The sequence below is a fragment of the Miscanthus floridulus genome, chromosome 3 (genome assembly GCF_019320115.1).
Source record: "Miscanthus floridulus cultivar M001 chromosome 3, ASM1932011v1, whole genome shotgun sequence".
NCBI lineage: Eukaryota > Viridiplantae > Streptophyta > Magnoliopsida > Poales > Poaceae > Miscanthus > Miscanthus floridulus.
Window position 1 is genome coordinate 113,214,770 of NC_089582.1, and position 21,039 is coordinate 113,235,808.

General features: G+C 42.4%; 1 long non-coding RNA gene and 1 pseudogene across 2 annotated transcripts; both read right to left on the minus strand.

The window, feature by feature from the left end:
• Positions 1–7,834: 7,834 nt before the first annotated feature.
• On the minus strand, positions 7,835–12,632 carry LOC136546540 (uncharacterized; annotated as a pseudogene).
• A 132-nt stretch (positions 12,633–12,764) lies between these two features.
• On the minus strand, positions 12,765–14,208 carry LOC136546541 (uncharacterized). Of its 2 annotated transcripts, none has more exons than XR_010781394.1 (4): positions 14,138–14,208; positions 13,402–13,640; positions 13,244–13,318; positions 12,765–13,058 (listed from the first exon to the last, which is right to left on the minus strand). It is a non-coding gene; the product is annotated as an uncharacterized lncRNA (long non-coding RNA). The 2 variants fall into 2 exon arrangements; XR_010781393.1 differs by having other exon boundaries at positions 12,765–13,160.
• Positions 14,209–21,039: the final 6,831 nt, after the last annotated feature.

Sequence of the window (21,039 nt, forward strand, 5' to 3'; positions counted from 1 at the left end):
GTCTTGAACGACCATGTTGGTGCATTATGTGCTAGTGAGTGATTGAAAGACTTGTTATTTTTGTTGCTTGCTTTTAAATGTAATATAATCGTGTTGCTAACTAGTTGCATTTTATACATGAAGAGATTGGATGCAGTGAGGACCATGCCATAGAGGTGGCCCGTGCAAGGTTTTAGGAAAAGAAGTTACATGAGCATAGAACGAGAAGTGGACGCCTCGTGCTATCTCAGATTGTGGAGGTCGATGAGGGGGGCTCGGATGAGGAGGATACTGGCAGATTGAGTGAGCTCATCGCTCTAGTAGAGGTAGGTTTGCAGGCGAAGGAGGATGAGGATGACACTGGTAGACTGAGTGATCTCCTCGCTCTAGCAGAGGTGGGCTTGCAGGCGGAGGAGGACGCGTTCTTGTCTTAGACCGTAGATGAAGTGGAGGCCGCTTACTACAAGAGACAGACATATTAGGGCAACGTGGGTGAGCCTAGCCCCATGAACAAGGCGGAGGAGAACGCATTCTTGTCTCAGGCCATAGATGAAGCAGAGGATGCTTACTACAGGCGACAGGTAGATCAGGGCAATGCAGGAGAGCCAAGCTACATGAACAAGGTTGTCGTAGAGGATTGGTACTAGGATGACGAGTATGTTTCTGACTAAGGATTTGGTAGTTCCATGCTTTAGTAATGAACAATGTTGTCATGTACTAGACCTTTCATTTTGTTGTCAAAGTATTGATGCACTGTATCCATGTAATGAACCTTTTGATTAGCTGACACTTAATTTAGCAGTGACCTTTATTTTCAGTAGAAATAGCCTTTCGATAGCATTACGTCGAGATGGTCACATGCCAAGGCTTCAGTAAATTCCCTATGTACACCTTGATTGGAGTACCTCTTCGATAGCGTTACTTCGATAGCATTTTAACCGAGTTACCTTGATCGGAGTAAAACATAGTGTAGCCAGGACAGGAAACAGCTAAAAAGTCCTAATGGCTAGAGGGGGGTGAATAGCCTATTAAAAATTTCTATAACAACACTTAGCAAACCGGTTAGACAAATATGAGGCGAAGCGAGTGTTGTGCCAGCCTACTAAAAATGCAAGCCACCTACCATAATTCTAGTTTCTATAGTCTCTATCCACACAATAGCTATGTCACTACACTAAGTTAGTGAGCTCTCAAAGACTAACTAAAGAGCCTCACTAACCACGAGTCCCGACGCAAGCTAGCTCTCAAAACTAATTACACTAAAGAGCTTAGCTTACACACTAGGAATGTAATACAAGAGAGAATGGCGATGATTATACCGACGTGTCGAGGTATGAGCCAATCACAAGATGGAGCCAATCAATCAATCACAAGATAGCCAATGAAATCCTCGGACAAGGTGACACAAGATTTTTTACTGAGGTTCACTTGCTTGTCGTCAAGCCAGTCCTCGTTGTGGTAATTCACTCACTTGGAGGTTCACACACTAATTGGCATCACACACATGCCAAACCCTCAATAGGGTGCCACACAACCAACACAAGATGAGGATCACAAAAGCCATGAGCAATCCACTAGAGTACCTTTTGGCTCTCTGTGGGGGAAAGGTCAAGAACCCCTCACAATCACCACGATTGGAGCCGGAGACAATCATCAATCTCCGCTCGACGATCCTCACTGCTCCAAGCCATCTAGGTGGTGGCAACCACCAAGAGTAACAAGTCAAATCCACAGCAAAACACGAATACCAAGTGCCTCTAGATGCAAACACTCAAGCAATGCACTTGGATTCTCTCCCAATCTCACAAAGATGATGAATCAATGATGAAGATGAGTGGGAGGGCTTTGGCTAAGCTCACAAGGTTGCTATATCAATGCAAATGACCAAGAGAGTGAGCTAGAGCTGGCCAAACGATATTTATTGACACCCCCAAACAATAGAGCCGTTACCTCAATTATTGGGCTATCTGCGGGACAACCGGACGCATAGGTCGTGTGCACCAGACGTGTCCGGTGAGGTGACCGGACGTGTTCAGTCGTAGTCTAACTGCCATGTGTCCCTTTCAAATTGTTTAGCCATTGGTGCCCAATGGCTATCTTTGTGCACGGTAACACTATGTGATCGGACACGCTGTTAGAAAATGATCGGACCTAGGAGACACAGCATCAGGTAGAGTCTAGAGAGCTCCTAGAGCCGCTCTGGGCCGACCAGACGTGTTCGGTCACACCGGATCGGACGCTCCCAGCGTCCGATGAATTATTGCACCGAAAACCCGAGACTTGTTGATTCACAGTATGCAATCCTGCTTCCGGTTATATCACTTTGACCTGATGCTGAACAGTAACCCATCAGTGTCCGATCACTTCACTGAGCTAGAGTCCAGTCACTTTCACTTAGTCACTCACCTCGGGTCCAAATACCAGACACGTCTGGTCCTGATTCACTTCTGTCTAACTACCTTGAGTCCGGATAAAATGCCGGACACGTTTGGTCCCTATTCTGGATGTGTTCGGTCACCCTGTGACCAGCGTGACTAACTCATTTTCAACTCTATCTTCTTCACCCATGCTCAAATGTGCCAACCACCAAGTGTATCACCTTGTGCACTTGTGTTAGCATATTTTCACAAATGTTTCAAGGGTGTTAGCACTCCACTAGATCCTAAATGCATATGCAATGAGTTAGAGCATCTAGTGGCACTTTGATAACCGCATTTTGATACGAGTTTCATTCTTCTTAATAGTATGGCTATCGATCACAAATGTGATCACATTCGCTAAGTGTCTTTATCACTAAACCGAAAAGCTCCTATCAATTTCACCTTTGCCTTGAGCTTTTTGTTTTTCTCTTTCTTCTTTTTCAAGTCCAAGCACTTGATCATCACCATCATCATGATCTTCACCATTGCTTTACCACTTGGAATAGTGCTACCTATCTCATGATTGCTCAGATGAACTACATTAGCACTTAGGGTTTCATCAATTCACCAAAACCAAACTAGAGCTTTCAACAACACCAACCTGGTGCTGCCACGCCACCCAAAATGGCACAGCAAGGCTAACATGTCACCCACCATGGCACGGCGAGGCTAACGCACCACTAGCCATGGCACGGCGGTCAAAGAAACAACAATGCAATCGTGTGACTCTTCTACGACTTGTGTTGCGTTCTCACAGCACCCATGAAGTTTTGTCATGACGGTTTAACAAAAAGGTAACCAAAAAAATTACAGTGGACATGAGAGTACCTCAATTGGACATAAGTTTCAACCAACCATAAGTTCGAGAAAAGTACATGGGTCCAAATACAAGTTCCATAAGTTCATCAATACATAAGTTAGACATAACTCGACATACTACAAGTTCCATAAATACATGGGTCTGAATACAAGTCCATCATGTCATCCTAAAGAACTCCTACTCCTGAGGAGTATATGGGTACCATGGACACCGCTGCCTCTTTGGACGTGACGGTAGCACGTTAGGAGTGAACCCAACATCTGTGCGGTCGTGCTGGCGGGCCACCCATCTGAATTGTTGCGTGTAGCTAGTACCCTGCAAGTAGATTATAGGCATTAGTACTTAGATTCCCTAAATTTGTAACATATATGTCCAAGAGTTGTTTGAAGTACCTGTTCATCGTACTGTGTACGAAATGGTGCACCGTAAAGCTGAGACATCCCAATCTCATCATACTCTGTGTCATCATTGTCGTCCTCATCCTCGTTGTCCTTGTCCTTCACAGGACCCTTGCCTTAACGGATGGGTGTACAAGCAGAAGAGGTCCCAGTGGCCATCGAGTCTGATGAACTGGCTGCTGTCGGCAAAGTGCTCGAAGGGAAAGGACTGGACACCCCCGGTTCGTAGGGTGGCACCCATGGAGTATCGACATAGCTAAGCTTCAGAGCCAGCTTCCTACAGGTCCTCCTCACTTTCTGCATAATGAGATGAGAAGGAATGATTAACCTTTTAAGTCATTAAACCATATCAAACATTTATGTAATGGCAATGGGAATAGGTTGTACTTTGACAAACATGTGTAGAATGCCCTACGGCTCATCTCTAGTCTCATGAAGTTGGCGGGTTGCTTCATTTGAGATACTTGACAAACACGTGGCCTGCGCACATAATTAAGGTATGTTCATGTTACTACATGTATTAGCAACACAGAGGGGTAGGTGTGAATGAATTCAAATTCGTTACCACATATCTTTGTAGCGGAGCTCTCTCGAGTTGTGTCTGCTGCCTAGTCGCGACATCGTACGCATCTTCAACATCATCTGCGTCTGACTCGTCCTCTTCAATTGCGTGGTCAGTGAAGGGGTCCTGGATATGTGTCCTGGTGGACCTATGCAACCATTGGAGGTACTCGTCGAAGGTGTATTGATTGTGCGGCAGTGTCTCGACGATCAGCAACCTTGCCTATTCTCCCAGTCCTAGATGTACCCGTGGTGCGTCACGGCCCAATTCTTCTCCTTGTACCTATTCCTTCGATCGTACATGCAATAAACACTTAAGTTAGTGGTTGTATGTATACACATGCCTATTAAATGTTTATGTTATTGTCATCGCACCCGTGCAACTTTTTGTTGGTTGTGTACAACAGCGGTGGGCATGGCTGCAATCTTCCGAATTGCTTGTACACCCTTATAGGGTAGTGCATCTCGACCACGTGGAAGAAAATTAGTGGCACGTTACAAAGCCACTCCTCCGACTCTTCCTCAGTCCGAGGGCTCAGGTAGCCCTCTAGCTCGAATCTAGACCAAGGACATCAAGTCACCTAAAATTTAGGTAACTGAAGTTAGGTTTTGGGAATAATGAAAAACCAACAACACCGCCTTGCATAATCTAAGTGGTTGTAACCTGATGTTGTGTTAGAACGTCCAGTGTGTACGAGTACTACCTGTACCGCCGCCTCGGGTTCCCTCTCACTACCTCCACTTCTTGCCAGATGTACAGAGCACTCGGACATACGTCAACGTGATTCCATGGCTGCATTGAACATGATATTCAGTCACAAGTGTGGCGTCAAGTTTCAGGTAAATAAAAAATCGATGCACTTACAGGTAAATGGTGAACAACGGGTCTCTCAACTGGCCATCGCTCCCAACACCAAACCTGTAGTAGGTGCGAGCAACCTCCTAGGTTGGCGTTCCCTATAGTGCGACGACATGCAACGCAGAGTTGATGATAGGTCCTTGCTAGGACCGCGTTGCCCCAACTGTACGCTCCTATGTTCTCCTATGGTTGGCTCAGTATGCTCAGGAAGGTCCAGCTGATGGTGTTACCCGATGCGTCGGAAAACAGGAAGGTGCCTAAAAAGTGCCATAGCCACTCTCTAGCATACCTCTTGATCTCATGCTCTGCAACCTCCGGGTGCATCGGTGAGCGTGGCTCCCTCTCGAACCGGTTCGAAATCAGCTGAGTGAGAGAGAGAGAGGAAGGGAAGGGAGGTCGGGCCACAGGCCTGTACAAGGGGCTGTCGCGCCGTGATGCGTGGCGCGGCAGCCCGCGCCCTGATCGGTGGCTGGCGCGTCAGCCCGGCCACGTCAGCGGTCAACGCCGCGGCTAACTACCACGGTGCCCCCTCGCTGTGCCGCCATGCACGGCACGGTAAAGTGATTTTGCCGTGCCATGAGAATAGACGCGGCCAAAAGTGTTAGTTTCGAAAAAAAAATTAAACAGTGTTAGATTTTAAAAATAGTATTTAAAAAGGGTTAAAAATAAAAAAAAATCACAATTGTTACACCCAGGATTAAGTCTTACAGGGCGCAGATGAGGTCATAGTAGCACGAGTTTTTGCCACATACATATAATCTATCGGGAAATGTCAGCCAAATGCTAGATACAGGAGGGACATGAGATAAATAAACACTTGCCACAAAATTTCCTGCACAAACAAAAATGGAGCATGGCACCACCGCACCATACAAAATTAAACAACGGACAATAAGGCACGATATTAGAATACCTAACCCTATCAAGCAACTAGCTAATCTTTAATAGACATCAATGAATAATCTTACTAATTAAAGACAAGTGTGTGGTTTCCTTAATATTTCCTTCCTTCCATTTGTTTGTGGGACACGTTTAGAAAACTTGGAGCAGAGGGAGCCAAAACTCGTGGCGTACTCCTTTCTACTCATGCATACTTTAACATCTTCAAGAGCCTGAATGCACTAATAGCAGCCGTGCTCAAAGCCCTTTTGGGTTGATGATTGCTTGTAAATGGTGAGATTCTTCCTACCAGACCAAGGTTATGATTTGGAGTTAGAGTAGATCCATTGACCAATGACTTGCTCCGATAGATGCGGAAATGTTTAAGATCAAGCACAGGCCTAGTATCTGCATTTGCATAGGCTGGATACACCCTCACACGACACCGGGTTCGTAGCACCGATCTCCAATATGGGAAAAAACTTCTTCTCATATATGTGGGATCCCATCCTCTGCCTACATCCTTTGTCGCAATCACAGCCAGTCACATATTTCAATAAAGGTACAGCTTCAGAAAACCAGAAACAGCATATTACTCACTCTTGAGATGTGTTCCTTTAGATATGTTACTACAGTGCAGTACTTAAGTGCAACATGATAAACTCTTCAACCAGCACAAAGCATGGCAAAAGCATATATAGAAGTGAAACATGATATTGTTATTGCCTCTAATGATTATATTATACTGCTGCTTCTTATCAGAATCTCTCACAAGCACCAAACAAATCTCAGATGCAACAAATCATTCAAGAATACTAAGGCTATCGAAATAACAATAACGTGCAAGCCCCATATTACAAGTTTCAATGTTGATATCTCCCAGTCCAGCTACGTTACTCACCCTGTTCGCTGGTTGGTTTCAACCAGCCCAAACCAGCCAACCAACAGTATTTTCCTCTCACATAAAACCAGCCCAAACTAGCTCAAACCAGCCCAGAAACCAACCAGCGAACAGGCCGACTAAGCTAATTATGCCCAACAGAGTTTTGGCCAAGCGCTATTTAATTTCACTATTGTATCATTTCCTATAATTTTTTTGTTGCAGTTACCCATTTTCCTTCAAAATGACCTGATGGGAAACACACTAGTCTCCACATTAGCATGAAAGAGATCAATCATAATTGAAATGTTGTGGCATTGCAGTTGGCGATCTGTATTTGGTGCAATTACAAAAAAAACAGATTTCTCAACTTGGGAATTTTGAAATTTATTAGACCATTTTAAAAACTTTCAAAAAAAAATAAACAGGGAAACGGCAGACATCTTATAGCTTTTGTTCTTCTGCTGCCACAATATTAGCGAACACCCTCACTCTAACCCGAAACAAGACCAAGCACTGTCCTCGCAAGATTATGCATCCACCAAAAAGGAAGAGAAAGATAGATGTTAGCCATAATGATGTAACTGAAGCAAAGAGCCAAAGACATTTTGTTTATAACTTAACAAATACTTTTAGACTTCTTCACAGGGCAATAAGTTCTAGGACAATACCCTGGCATAAAATAGTTTGCGTGAACATGTAAATGTACAAAACAGAAAAATATGTAGAGACCATTAGAAGAGACTAGAGATAGGAAGTTGAGAACAGCTTTGCCTTTTCTAACAAAGAGATATTAGTGTGCCTTACATAATGCACCAGCCCATAACAATGGACAACTAGCAATCAAATATAAGTACATAACTTGATAACAAACTAGTCATGCAAGTGACTTATCTGACTACTTCCTTGCATAGCTGCATCAGTACCTCACGATACTATTTGTGTGAACATCTTATGTACTTAGATATCACAATAAGACACTTTGCAGAACAAGAAGTGGACCTTGATGCTCCAAAACAGTAATACTTATTATCTTTACCTTTTCCTTTACAGCGTGCAGATTATCTGATTCCATAGCTGCCTTGTTTGGATTTATAAGCCCTATTCTCTACGAAAAATGAAATGAGAGGTTAGGGCTCTTTTTTGTTAAATGTAAAAAGAATTACTTGAGCCTGGCACACCTTTGCTACATGACTCTGTGTCTGACATTTTGCAGTCATAAGGCCGGCATCAAGAATAAAATAAAATAAATCAGCAAAATAAACATGTGTTCGCATAGAATTTTTTTTGTGAAGCGATATAAAGACTAATACAGGTCTATAGTGTCCATGATTTCTCCAGTAGGGTTAAACCCATATTCCTTGAGGATAGATGAAACATGTTCCAAGACCTCCACACGGGGCACCTGCATGACATACAAGCTGATGTATAAGGTAGAATAAAAATAAACAGAAAAGACAATATATCATCAACATAGGTCTACTGTATATACAATTGGCAAACATATAACCAATTGTAGCAGAGAGATGATAGGAAGAATTGTTTCAACGAGAAGTTTGCAATTATACAATATGGGTTGGAAGACAGTGTACAAAAACAGCTAAACATACAATCACATACAACTCGGATACATCTAGATTGATAATCAAATCTCTTAGTTTCCACGAGTTTTGTAACTAGAGATTATAATCTAGACACTTCAAAGGTACAAGTACAAGTCATGAATGGCTTTGCACTTCTGCATTTTAAACTAAACTTTGCAGTGATTCATTTACTCGAGCTCCTAGCTATCATAAATCCATTCGAATATAAAGTGCATGGAACAAGCATTAAAATCACCAATTGTTCTGTTCTGGTTTATCAAAGAGAAAGCTGTTGATTTCTTCAGGCTATACGATAGAAAATGAAGATCAGACAAAATGTTCATCATGAATTGCATACATACAGGCCCACAAACAAATTATGGTGAGCTCTCACTCCTAGGATCTAGAGTTTGCAGTCTAAGGCCTTGTTTGGATGTTGTAGTATTAAGAAACCATAGTATCAAGAATCTGTAGTGTTAGAACCATTGATGTGCAAAACCGTGGTTTAGAAAAAAGAGGTTTAAAGTGGAGCTTTTAAAACTCCAAAAAGACTACAGTTTCAGCAATACTATGGTATTCAAAACCATAAAGTTTGTTGCACCCAAACACTTCATGGCACTCTAAAACCAAAGTATTTCACAAAACCATGATATTTTTCTAAAACTCCAAAAATACTTTGTATCCAAACAGGACCTAAGGGTGTGTTTGGACACCTGAGAATAGGTACCAAACTAGATTTCCAGCCTATGAAGCAGAACCGGAATGATTTCACGTTTTCCATGTTAGCACTCGAGACGGCCAGGACCTGGTTTCGCACGTTTCCGATTCTCAGCATGTGTACTTCTGTGTGTTTGCCAAGAATGAAGCGCAACAAGTTAAAATGGCTTGTATTTAAGTTGTTCTTGCCCCCACAAGAAGTTCTAAATTTTTTTGAATCGTATCTCCATTTATAACCTTTTATGAAAAAAGAATCATTTTTTGTGAGTCAATCCAGCCTGCCAAACAAGCAGTCTCATGAAGTGATTCTGATTCATCATAGAAATGTTACCTGAGAGAATCTGAATCAAATGTTTCTACGAGAATCTGGCAAACACACCCCAAAAAGAATACATTAAGCGTATATTTTCAGTCTAACATCAACAAGAAGGCTCACGTCAGCGTCCTTGATATACACTCAGCTCCAGCACCAAGAATTCTTGTAGCTAGAGTCCCACCAAACAGCTGCACCAGCTGACCATGAAAACAAAACATGCAAATGCTCATTTTTGCCAATTTATCTGACATGCGTTCAGAAAATGAACAAAGAAAAATGACATAAGCATATGTTTTCTCCATTCATGCTGTGGCGTGTTGTGGGGTCTGGAGGCCTGCGGAGTCCGCCATGTCCAAACCTGTCCAGCGGCCGCGTCAAGGAATGAAGGAAGTCCATGCCAGTGGCAGTGCAGATGCAGTAGCTGCAGGCAGGGTTTACAATTTCGGCGAAATATCGCCGAAATTTCCGAAATATCGCCTTTTTCGTTGAGGTCCGAATTTTTTTTTATCGGTCAAAATTTTTCGGTTAAATTTATCTTTCACTCTAAAATTACACCAAACCACACTAAAATGACCCTCCATATCATCTAGTCTTATCAAAGCCCTAAATTTCTTCAAATTTATTTAATTTTCTCACTCACACATTGGACGGCACTAGTATATGCAGCTCGCCCACCGTCAGCACACTGTATTACCGCGGCTCTACTTCTGTGATATATTATGTTATTTCGTCGATGTTATATAAATTTATGATGGATGATGGATTATAGAGTTTTTCTAGTGAAATGATGCCAAATTTGTTTAAAAATCAATTTAAATTTATTTAAATTTGAACCGATATTTCCGAAATTTCTGAAATTTCGTATTTATCGCTGGGGACCGAAATTTTTTTCTTACCGGTATTGTAAACCCTGGCTGCAGGTGGTGTTGTGAAACTGAAAGTTGCGGGTGTGGCAGGCGGTGCAGACTGAGGAGGGCTCCCGCTTCGGTGGAGCGGACATCAAGGCCAGAGATTGAACAGACTCGTGCTTCACCCTGGATGACGCTGATAATGGTGGCAGCAGTGACGAGTCCCGAGACTTCATCAGATCGCCCAGCTTGAGGACGGTCTCATAGATAGGATCACCCATGGAAGGCAGTGGTTGTTGGCTGGTGGTAGTTGCAGGAATGGCCAAGCGGAAGGGCGATATAAAAGCAATCTGGCACAGGACCGACGATCAAGGTCTCTGATGCCAAAGATGATGTGGTACATTGATTGGGCACTTGATACATAAACAGCAGATAGATCAGTTGACTCACCCTTCCTGTGGAGGCTCTAAGCTGCTTCTTGGATCTATTTCTGCTTGCCTTCTCTAGCTACCTATGGATACCTTTATAGACCAGGCACCCAACAAGCCTACTAACGAATCTTATCCAAGTAACTAATGAATCTTATCGGCTAACGAACAAACTGTGTGAACTAATCCCAGGCTGCTGATGCAGCACGTCCAGGGCCAGAACCGGCCCACTTGCCATAACACCACGACACTTTTGGGGAAGCATAATCTTATGACATTTTTAATGTGAGGTTGAAACTCAAAGCTAAACAGAAGATATGCTAATCTATGCAGCTAGATTCTGATAGGCTGCAAAACAACTGGTGATCTTGTGAAAGTGTTAGTTTTTACAAAGGTCATTTCTTTATAGATTTGTTTGAAATAATGAACTCTTATTACAAAGTTGTCAAATAAAACATATACTATTATTTTCAGTCGACGTAAGAATTATTAGCATTGTTCTTGCTAAAATTAGGGCATGTGTTTTTTTAAAAAAACAAGACAAATAGCAACAGTTAAATACAAATATTAAAATATTAAGCAACAGGCATCAGAGGATTTGAGGAACCATGGCTACTATATATAACAAAAAATGTGTACCTCTGAATGTGCCTGAATATATGAAGAAAGACGTTGACCATGATGGGAAATTACATCAACAAGCAACCCTGTGCAATCAATAAGTGCTCTTCTTTCCTTCAGAAGCTTCTCTGCCATTTCATTTGAACCTTTCTCCCATCCCAAGGCAAATGAAAGCCACAGTATACGCTTATTCATAATGTCAAACCCATCTTTTTTACTCCTACCATTCATCTTGGAGGAACAACCTCCACGAATCTGCTCCTGAGCAGCCAGTAGTAGAATCCCAGACTGGATAAGCTTTCCATTCTCAATGTAGTTCCAGATCGAGCTCTTCAAGTAGATTATTTGTTCTTTTAGCAAGCAATCTAGTTGTATCAAAGAAGATCTTCTGTAAAACACCAAGGAACAAAAATCTAAGTATCGATCATTTAGCATTTGTATGCAACCAAGTAGTGTTGAATAACTTTGAATATATCAATTCATTTCCTCCTATAAAAGTAAATATGATTTTGGGACATTCTCCAAGGCAAGGGAAATAAAATTAGTTACTAGTAACAGTTTTTGAATATTTTATTGAAGAGTCGTTGTCTTTTACTATAAGAACATGCCCTAACAAATTTTACTTTCTCTGACAAATGGAGAGAGAGCATGCTCAGTCCTTAGTATCACTAATCCGTTATAACAGCTGTTTGGGATGTATGTCATGACCACAATTACTTTTTATGTCATGCGGAACAAGAAGAACTTCATACAGGGAAGGGAAGAGAAACAAACCATTTCAGGTAGACACAGCAGATGGATAAGCTTGTAGATATATTCCAGATGACTCTGGCTGGGAGAAAGATTGTCCTCCAGATACTTATGCATGCAAGTATTCTCAATTGCAACATGGAGCGGAAGTAGGTTCTCAATGACATCATTTCCAACTGTGCGTACATTGGCTGATGTGCCATGGCGCAAAAGCAACTTGATCATGTCACAAGAGAACCTTTCAGCAGCTTCATGGAGCGGGAAGTATCCATATGGGTTTATGCAGTTGGGATTGGCGTGCATTCCATAGAGCTTAGGTGCCTTGCCCTCCAATACGACTTTTGCACATCGCAGAGCATTAAAACAGACCATGAGGTTTAAGGTTCGTGCGGTGACGGTAAAACTCCATGACATGCCCCTGCCTCCACAGTTTTTGAATAATCGGAGGAAGCACTGGACACTATCCTTTTTAAGGATGGGCTTTGAAGAGAGGCAGAGGAAGACCGAAGTTGACTTGGGTAGAGGCAATAAAAGAAGACTTGAAAGGATGGAATATACCTAAAGACTTAGCCTTAGATAAGAGTGCTTAGAAAAACAGCTATTCACGTGCCTGAACCTTGATTGCTTCCGCTGGGTTTCAACTCTAGCCTACCCCAACTTGTTTGAGACTTAAAGGTTTTGTTGTTGTTGCTTCAGCTCGTCAAATTTGTCAAAGAGGGTATTATTCACCCACTATATAGATGGATGCATCACAGTTGAAAAAGTTGAAAGGCATCAGCTATCCATCTATAACAAAGCAACATCAAGATAAAGTCTATATGACAATAACAATAGCAGCAATGACAAAACCATGTAACCCAACATGCAACAAGAAGGGAAGAGAGAGAATATAAGGGGATCTAAAGCCTATTATGGTTCAGGCATGTGATCAACATGTTTTTTTAATGCCGGGGGATTTTCCCGGATACTCTTAAGAAGAGGTGAGGCACCCGCGTGATCCTGCGCACGAACACGGGCGGGCAGCCTGAACACCTACTCAGCTGGCCAGCTCGGTTGGCAAGGTTCATATATGACAACAATATCCAGTGGACTTTAAGTACCCTATAATATTACATGATTAAATGAAACAATTAATATAATGGAATGAACCATCAATCAAATTCTGTAATGAAGGTAACAGAAACCTGAGGAGCAGGGTCTGGGATGATTATGTCATTTGCTCTGGACTTGGCTATAGAAATAGACCTTTCTAGCATGAACTGAAAGAGAATGCCAAGAGTCAGCACTAAGGGAAGAAAATAGAAAGGGAGTTAAATATCACACAGATAGATAGTTATCACACCTCATCTATCTTGTCCCTATCCTATCCTTCGTTAACTTCAAAATAAGGGACAGGATGCCGCGGATACCTACTTCTTATGGGGATTGATCCATCTTTACTATTAACATTATCTTTGTTGCAGGAAGCTTCCTCTTTCAAGAGAATGTATACTATTAACATTATCTTTGTTGCAGGAAGCTTCCTCTTTCAAGAGAATGTACCCAGGTGCCTTAAATTTCAACTCCATCCTTTCGTGTTTTCTGAAAGAAAAGGTATAATCTCGAATTACGATTCAAACACTATTATATTACTGCAAAAGGCTTGCGACAGTCGAACATTGATCCAGAAGACCATGAGATAAATTGAGTCCTTATATATGCCTAAAATCAGGGGGCAAACGCAGCCCGATCGTAAAGGACATGGGTGCACGCACGTACACCCAATTTTTTTTTGCAAGAAAATCAAAGGTATAATGGTGCCGTTCGCTGGTCTGGTTTAGACCAGCCAGCCGGCTGCTTCCCCTCTCAAGTTACTGTTCACCAAACCAGCCGAACAGTGTTTTTCTCTCGTAACAAACCAGACGGAACAGTATTTCTCAGCCAAGTTTCAGCCAGCCGAATAGGATAAATACATGCAGAGACTTGTAATGAGATCAGATCCAAATATAAATACCCAAATAGCTCGAGTTAGGGTTCGGGGTGCGCGGTTTCGCATAGCAGGAAGGGAAGAGCGACTGAGCGAGGAGGGGTGCGCACACCTGGTGGGGTGGTCGTCGCCGGCGAAGGGATCCACGAGGCTAGCTAGACCTCGGCACCTGCTCTGTCTCTGCCTCCGTGGCGTGGCAGTACGTGTTCTCATAATTAATCTATAATCTATACTAATAATAAATTGGCAAAATTTCTATTCACATATTTCTTTTTGGGTGAATTGGATTTTTGCCCTTACAATTTTTAGAAGTTGGAGATTTACCCTTACAATTCGAGAAATTGGAGATTTGCCCTTCATATTCTTGCCCTCCCTGAGCTTTGCCCTTTTCTATGTATGAAGCCTTCTTGGACCCACTTGCAGCACTTGTATTTCTGTATTGGACCAAAATGTCCTTGGGTCCCATCAATCTTTAACTCAACCGAACGGGTATTGAACCCACGGTCTTCTCTCTATCTCCCTCACCAGTTTCTCTCTCCTATGTTTTCCTCGTTACCTCAATCGAAGAACCCTAGCCATCGATTGGAGGCCAGCGCTCGGGTGACTAGAGGTGGCTGGTCGAGGCAGGCGCGCGCGCGGGCGACTAGAGGCGCGCGCGCGGGCAACAGGCGGTGGGCGCGCGCGGTGACTGGAGCTGGGCGCGCGGCTCCTTGAGGCCGGCACGCGGCAATTGGAGGCGGCCGTGCGGCGAGAGGCGGTGGCCGCACAGATTGAAGGCGACGCCGGCGATTGAAGGCAACGGCGATTGGAGGTGCCCCATTCTTCTCCTTTTTTTCCCTGGTACACCCCATTGTCGTCGTGGCCCAACCTTTGGCGCATCTGCTTCTTATCGCCGTTGACGCCCGCCTGTCTTTGTCATGTGCATATGGTGCCTGTTGTTGCCCAGATGAGTGGCAGTCAGTATATGGGAGGAGGTGCTGCCGGCTCCAGCTCGGGGGGCATCCAGAGCTTGGCTTTCGCCCCACTCGTGGACTGCCCACACTGCAAGGTGAAATTAGTACGGATCCGAAGCAAGCAGCAGGCCACTTTTGGCCAGACCTTCGTCAAGTGTCCGAACAACATCAAAGTAAGTCAAAATTTTTTGTTCAATTTTGTGCTTTTGGATGGTGGTCATGAAGGTATGGTTTCATCGGTTGCAGGATGACCCAACTACATGTGGCATCATCATGTCCGAGAAGCAGTATGAAGATGTCCTACGCAATCCAGAGCAGCATCCAATTTGGTGGAAGAAGGCGATCCTTCCCAGTTGTGCAGATGGTGGACATGGGTCTGTCGACCCTATTCTAGAGTTCAAGGAAGATTTCGATAAAATAAAGGCAAAACTTGACAATGCTGTGAATGATGTCTCGAAGTTGAAGGTGCAAGTAGAGATTCTAAAGAAGGACTATATCATTATTGCAGCCGTGTGTGTAGGTGTAGTCATTGGTTGTATTCTGAGCACAATTTGGAAGTGATGTAGCCGTGTGTGTGGCTTTTGCCTATCAGATGTATGACAATAGCTATTTGCTAATAATTGAGTTTGGAATTTGCAGCCTTACTGCCATTCTGTTATCTATTTGAGCAATGTTAGAGCTTAGGCTCCTGAGGCTGTAGCCAATTCTTAGGTCTTACCAATGCTTAGGTCTGATAGGTCTTGGCACTTCTCCTAGCATAGGTCTTGCCGACCATAACAAGCAATCTGGTGGTGTATGCTGTCATATAATTGAGCTTTGCTCTTGTCATTCTATCATCTAATTGAGCAATGCTCTTGTCATCAAATAAAATTCAGCAGGATTCACATAAGCATTTCAACTTGTTCACTTCCATCACAGATCGCACATAGTTCACAGTTTGCTGCCATCAAAGGCATGTAGTTGACAATTCACTAACATTATATTACAAAACAAAGGTCACAAAATATCTAGAAATGCACCATCAGTCTCAGTGTCCTCCACAGAATATGTCCATCAGGCTTCTTACAACCTTTGCTGGAGGAGCAGCAGCATCCTTCTTCTGCTTCTTCTTCAACGGTGTTTTTTTCTTCTTAGAAGTTGTCTTTTTCTTTGAAGCCTTCTTTTTATTCCCTTTGGATGGTCCAGCATCATCAGATTTGGATGGTCCAGCATCATCATATGTCCTCTTCCTATAAATGCACTTTTCATTAAACCACAGTACTAGTAAAATGCATATAACAGTAAATAATTCAAATAAAATCTTGCCTTTTGTTGGGTCTAGCAACTTCACCATCCTCTCTAACCATGTCAAGCTTGCAGGTCTTCTCGAAGTGTCCAAAACCTCCACGCCGTTTGCATCTCACTTTCTTCTTGTTGGGATTGTTCTCTATATAACTCCTAACCCTTTGCACCTTTGGCCGACCTGCTGGTCTTCCCAACAACGGTGGGTGAACCTTGAACCCAAGATCAACTTCTGGCCACTGGGACCTGTCTGTCATTGGTTCAACCCTTCCTTCATAGGCAGCTCTGAACTTAGCAACTGAGTAACACTCATGCACGAAGTCAGCTATCTGCATTCCTCTATTAGACAGTATCCATACCAAGGCATGCTTGCATGGCTTGCCAGTTACCTACCATTCTCTACATGAACAATTCTGATTTTTTAGATCCACAGTATGTCTTCTCTGGTTGTTCCAATCATCAAGTAGTGTCACCTTAGCAAAGTCATCATCACTAACTTTCACCTTGACAGCCTTTAGATTGGTGCTTATAAGCTTCAGTTCCTTCAAAATACCTAGTAGGATCCCATCTTGCAGCTGTTGTCCAATCTTCCTTCTAATATACCTTTTCTCCATTATCAGCTCCCTTAACATGTCTACTAACTCATGGATGAGAAGACCTTTCAAGTCTTGATCTGAGAATTGAAACTCTCAGAAACATTGTTAGTCAAATAATCACATTTGCTCTCTTCAGAAAAGGCACTTCTATACCAAATTCTACCATGATGCTGGTCAAGGTACTTAAGTGCAGCTGGAGCATACTCAAAAATTTTGTTCATATGCCACTTAAACATATAGTTAGTATAGCTCTTAGCTGCAGGGTAGAGATGGTCAGTGAAAACATCCCCTAAGAAGTGTTTCATGAAGTTGCTGTACATGTGCCTCATGCACTCCCTGTTTTCAGCTTGTGGAAAAATAGTCCCCACAGCTTTCTCTAGTCCTTTACAAGCATCTGAACACAAAACTAGTCCTAGTGGGTCTCCTATGACTTTGTGCAGATTTTTTAGGAACCAGGTCCAGTTATCCTCAGTCTCTGAGTCAAAAATAGCATATGCTATATGGTACAGCCGGTTGTGCCCATCAACACCTGTTGCTGCAGCCAACTATCCAGTGTACTTTCCATGCAAAAAAGATGCATCTACACCAATGAAAGGTCTACAACTAGCTAGGAATCCATCAATGCATGGCTTCAAAGCAACAAAAACCCTCTTGAACCTATATTTTTTACCAATCTTCTCTAACTCTATGTCTACATGACTTCCAGGTGAACTTTGTTTTAGTTGAGCAGCCTAATTGAAAAGAAGTTGGAAGCTCTCTTCATACGTACCATGAACTTTATCCAAGGTGACCTTCAATCTAGACCAAGCTTTTGAGTACTTTAGTTTAATTCCAAAGTCACCCTCCAATTTCTCTTTTGCTTCCTTTGCTCTCTTTGTTGGATTCTTCTTTACCCAATCTCCAAGCTTATCTAGCCCTAAGAAGCCATTCTCCCTACTCTAAGCTTGGTGGTAGGACAATCGTGATCTGAAGGAAGCTTTTTGATCTACAGAAAGGCAGATAGACATGGTAATGCTTTTGCAAATATAAACAAGAACATTTATCAAATACAAAACAACAACTACAAAGAATGTACCTGTACAGTTTTCTTATCAAAAATGGTGGAAGCATGTATTCTCTAAGGGCATCCCTCAGCAGCACACCTAGTTGTGAATCTTGACTTATCTGATTTGTACCTAGCAGCAAGCTCAAACCCCTTGTTCACAGCATAGTGCCTTATTGCTTTTCTGAATGCAACTATATCAGGAAACAACGCCCCCACCTCTATTTTTGGGTTGTTTGGATCATGCAGTACTTGGACCTCGAGAGGGTCAGCATCATCCACCTCTGCCTCTGCCTCAACATGGAAGAATGGATCAGATGGCTCAGCATAAGTTGGCTCAGCCCTAACATTAGTGTTAGAATTGTTAGTTGGCTTTGCAAATTGAGGAGCAACCGGCACAATCCCATACATGGCCTCATCATCAACACCCACATATTCCTCAGCATTATCAAATATATCGGGTTCTCTATCTGGCTCGACATCAACAGCTGCCTCTGGATTATCAGGAGCAGCATTAGTGGGTTCTTTAGACATGTTGGCAGCTGCCTCTGCCTCTAATTGAACATTTGCATCATCATGAGGAACCACACATATAGGCTCCATGGCATCAAATTCAGCTTCCACACAAATTAACCTATCGAATATATCAGGTTCTCTATCTGGCTCGACATCAACAGCTGCCTCTGGATTATTAGGAGCAGCATTAGTGGGTTCTTTAGACATGTTGGCAGCTGCCTCTGCCTCTAATTGAACATTTGCATCATCATGAGGAACCACACATATAAGCTCCATGGCATCAAATTCAGCTTCCACACAAATTGACCTATCGAATACACCTACCACAACCTCACAGCTCATCTCCTCCTTATACATTTCAAACAAATCTAGCATTTGAATCTCACCAACTATTCTGATATCCTCATTCAATCTTTTGTCAAAGAACCAAACAGTGGGTGTCTAGTTACTGCTCCGATTCAATTCAGTTGCCAGATTTTTCAACAGTAAGTCCAGTGACATTGACCCATACTCTACATACCACTTAAACACATGGTCTTTTGTGTAACATTTCCTACTAGCAGAATCTTTGGAAGTAAAACCTTGGACTTTAACCTCTAGCATAAACATCCCATCCCTACCATGCAGTAAATCAAACTCCAAATCAAAGTGTATACATGCACAGCTAATCGATTCCACCAAATCAAGGGAATTGTGGTCACCACAATTAAACAAGGGAAAGGAGGAGGAAAGATTACCTAGGAGCAGTGCTCTCCATCGTTGCCGCACCAGTGCGGCAAATCGGCGCGCCCGACTCTGGTCCCTCCATCAGGGCGCCTCCATCGCCACCACTGGACGCGCACGGGTGGTTAGGGTTTGTCGCAGCCACAGATCCTATCGTCGCGCGTCGGCTTCCAATCGCCCGCTGTCTCCACTCTCCAGTTCTAGGGTTTGTTGAGGGAGAAAGGGGAAGAACACAGGAGGGAGAGAGATGGGAGGGAGAGAGAACACGGGAGGGAGATGGGAAAAGCACGGGAGATGGATGGATGCGGCTTCAGCCTGTTCACCTCTCCCTTTTCCTCTTGTCCGGGGGGCATTTTGGTCCAATAAGAAATACAAGTGCTGCAAGTGGGTCCAAGAAGGTTTCATACGTAGAAAAGGGCAAAGCTCAGGGAGGGCAAGAATATGAAGGGCAAATCTCCAATTCCTCGAATTGTAAGGGCAAATCTCCAACTTCTGAAAATTGTAAGGGCAAGAATCCAATTCACCCTTTCTTTTTTGTCCGGACCTAACTCTACGAATGTGAAAAAGTCTCCCGTATTATACATGACATATGCACATAGATAATAAGGTAACCTAGATTTTGGTCCGGCCCTCCCTAAGTAACTCTATGAATGTGGAAACTATCTAGAAGTCTCTTGTATTATATATGACATATGTACATAGATAATAAGTTAACCTAGATAGTTACGAATACTAATCCAAATAGATCCCTTCCATCCTAAACAACCTGAATAGAAATCTTACTTAGGATAAAAATAGAAATCAGTCAAAGCTTATCATATTGGGTTTTGGGCCTTTTTATTTTTTTCCTGTTTTCTTATTAGCGTGAAAAGTTTCTTTGTATTTACCTTTATTTTTGTCCGCTTTAGGGTATGCAATTGGCTTCTTTCTTTCACACTCCTCTTTTTCCACATCAGATTGTATCTGCCCTTAACTTCCGATTGATTTTTGCTATCTTTTTTTTATCATATAAATATTAAAAACAAATATTTTTCCCTGTTTTCTTATTAGCATGAAAAGATTCTTTGTATTTATCTTTTTTTGTCCGCTTTACCTTATCCTATTGGCTTCCGCTTTTTTCACGGTTCTCTTTCTCCACATCCGATCCTTAACTTCATATTTATTTTTTCTATCCTTTTTTTCCTTTTTTATCATACATAATAATAAAGAGGCAAAATTTCTCTCCACCCAATTTTTGGCCCGGCCCTCCCTAAGTAACTCTATGAATGTGAAAACTGTCTAGAAGTCTCCCGTATTATATATGACATATGCACATAGATAATAAGGTAACCTAGATTTTGGTTCGGCCCTCCCTAAGTAACTCTATGAATGTGGAAACTATCTAGAAGTCTCCCATATTATATATGACATATGCACATAGATAATAAGGTAACCTAGATAGTTACGAATACTAGTCCAAATAGATCCCTTTGATCCTAAACAACCTGAATAGGAATCCTACTTCAAATAGAAAAGGATAAAAATAGAAATCAGTCAAAGCTTATCATAATATCAAACCACCATGAGTTTTGGGTTCTGGGCCTTTTTATTTTTTTCCTGTTTTCTTATTAGCATGAAAAAGTTTCTTTGTATTTACCTTTTTTTGTCCGCTTTAGGGTATGCAATTGGCTTTCTTTTTTTCACGGTCCTCTTTTTCCACATCAGATTGCATCTGTCCTTAACTTTCGATTGATTTTTGCTATCCTTTTTTCTTTCTTATCATATAAATATTAAAAACAAATATTTTTCCCTGATTTCTTATTAGCATGAAAAGATTCTTTGTATTTATCTTTTTTTGTCCGCTTTACCATATCCGATTGGCTTCCGCTTTTTTCACGGTCCTCTTTCTCCACATCCGATTACA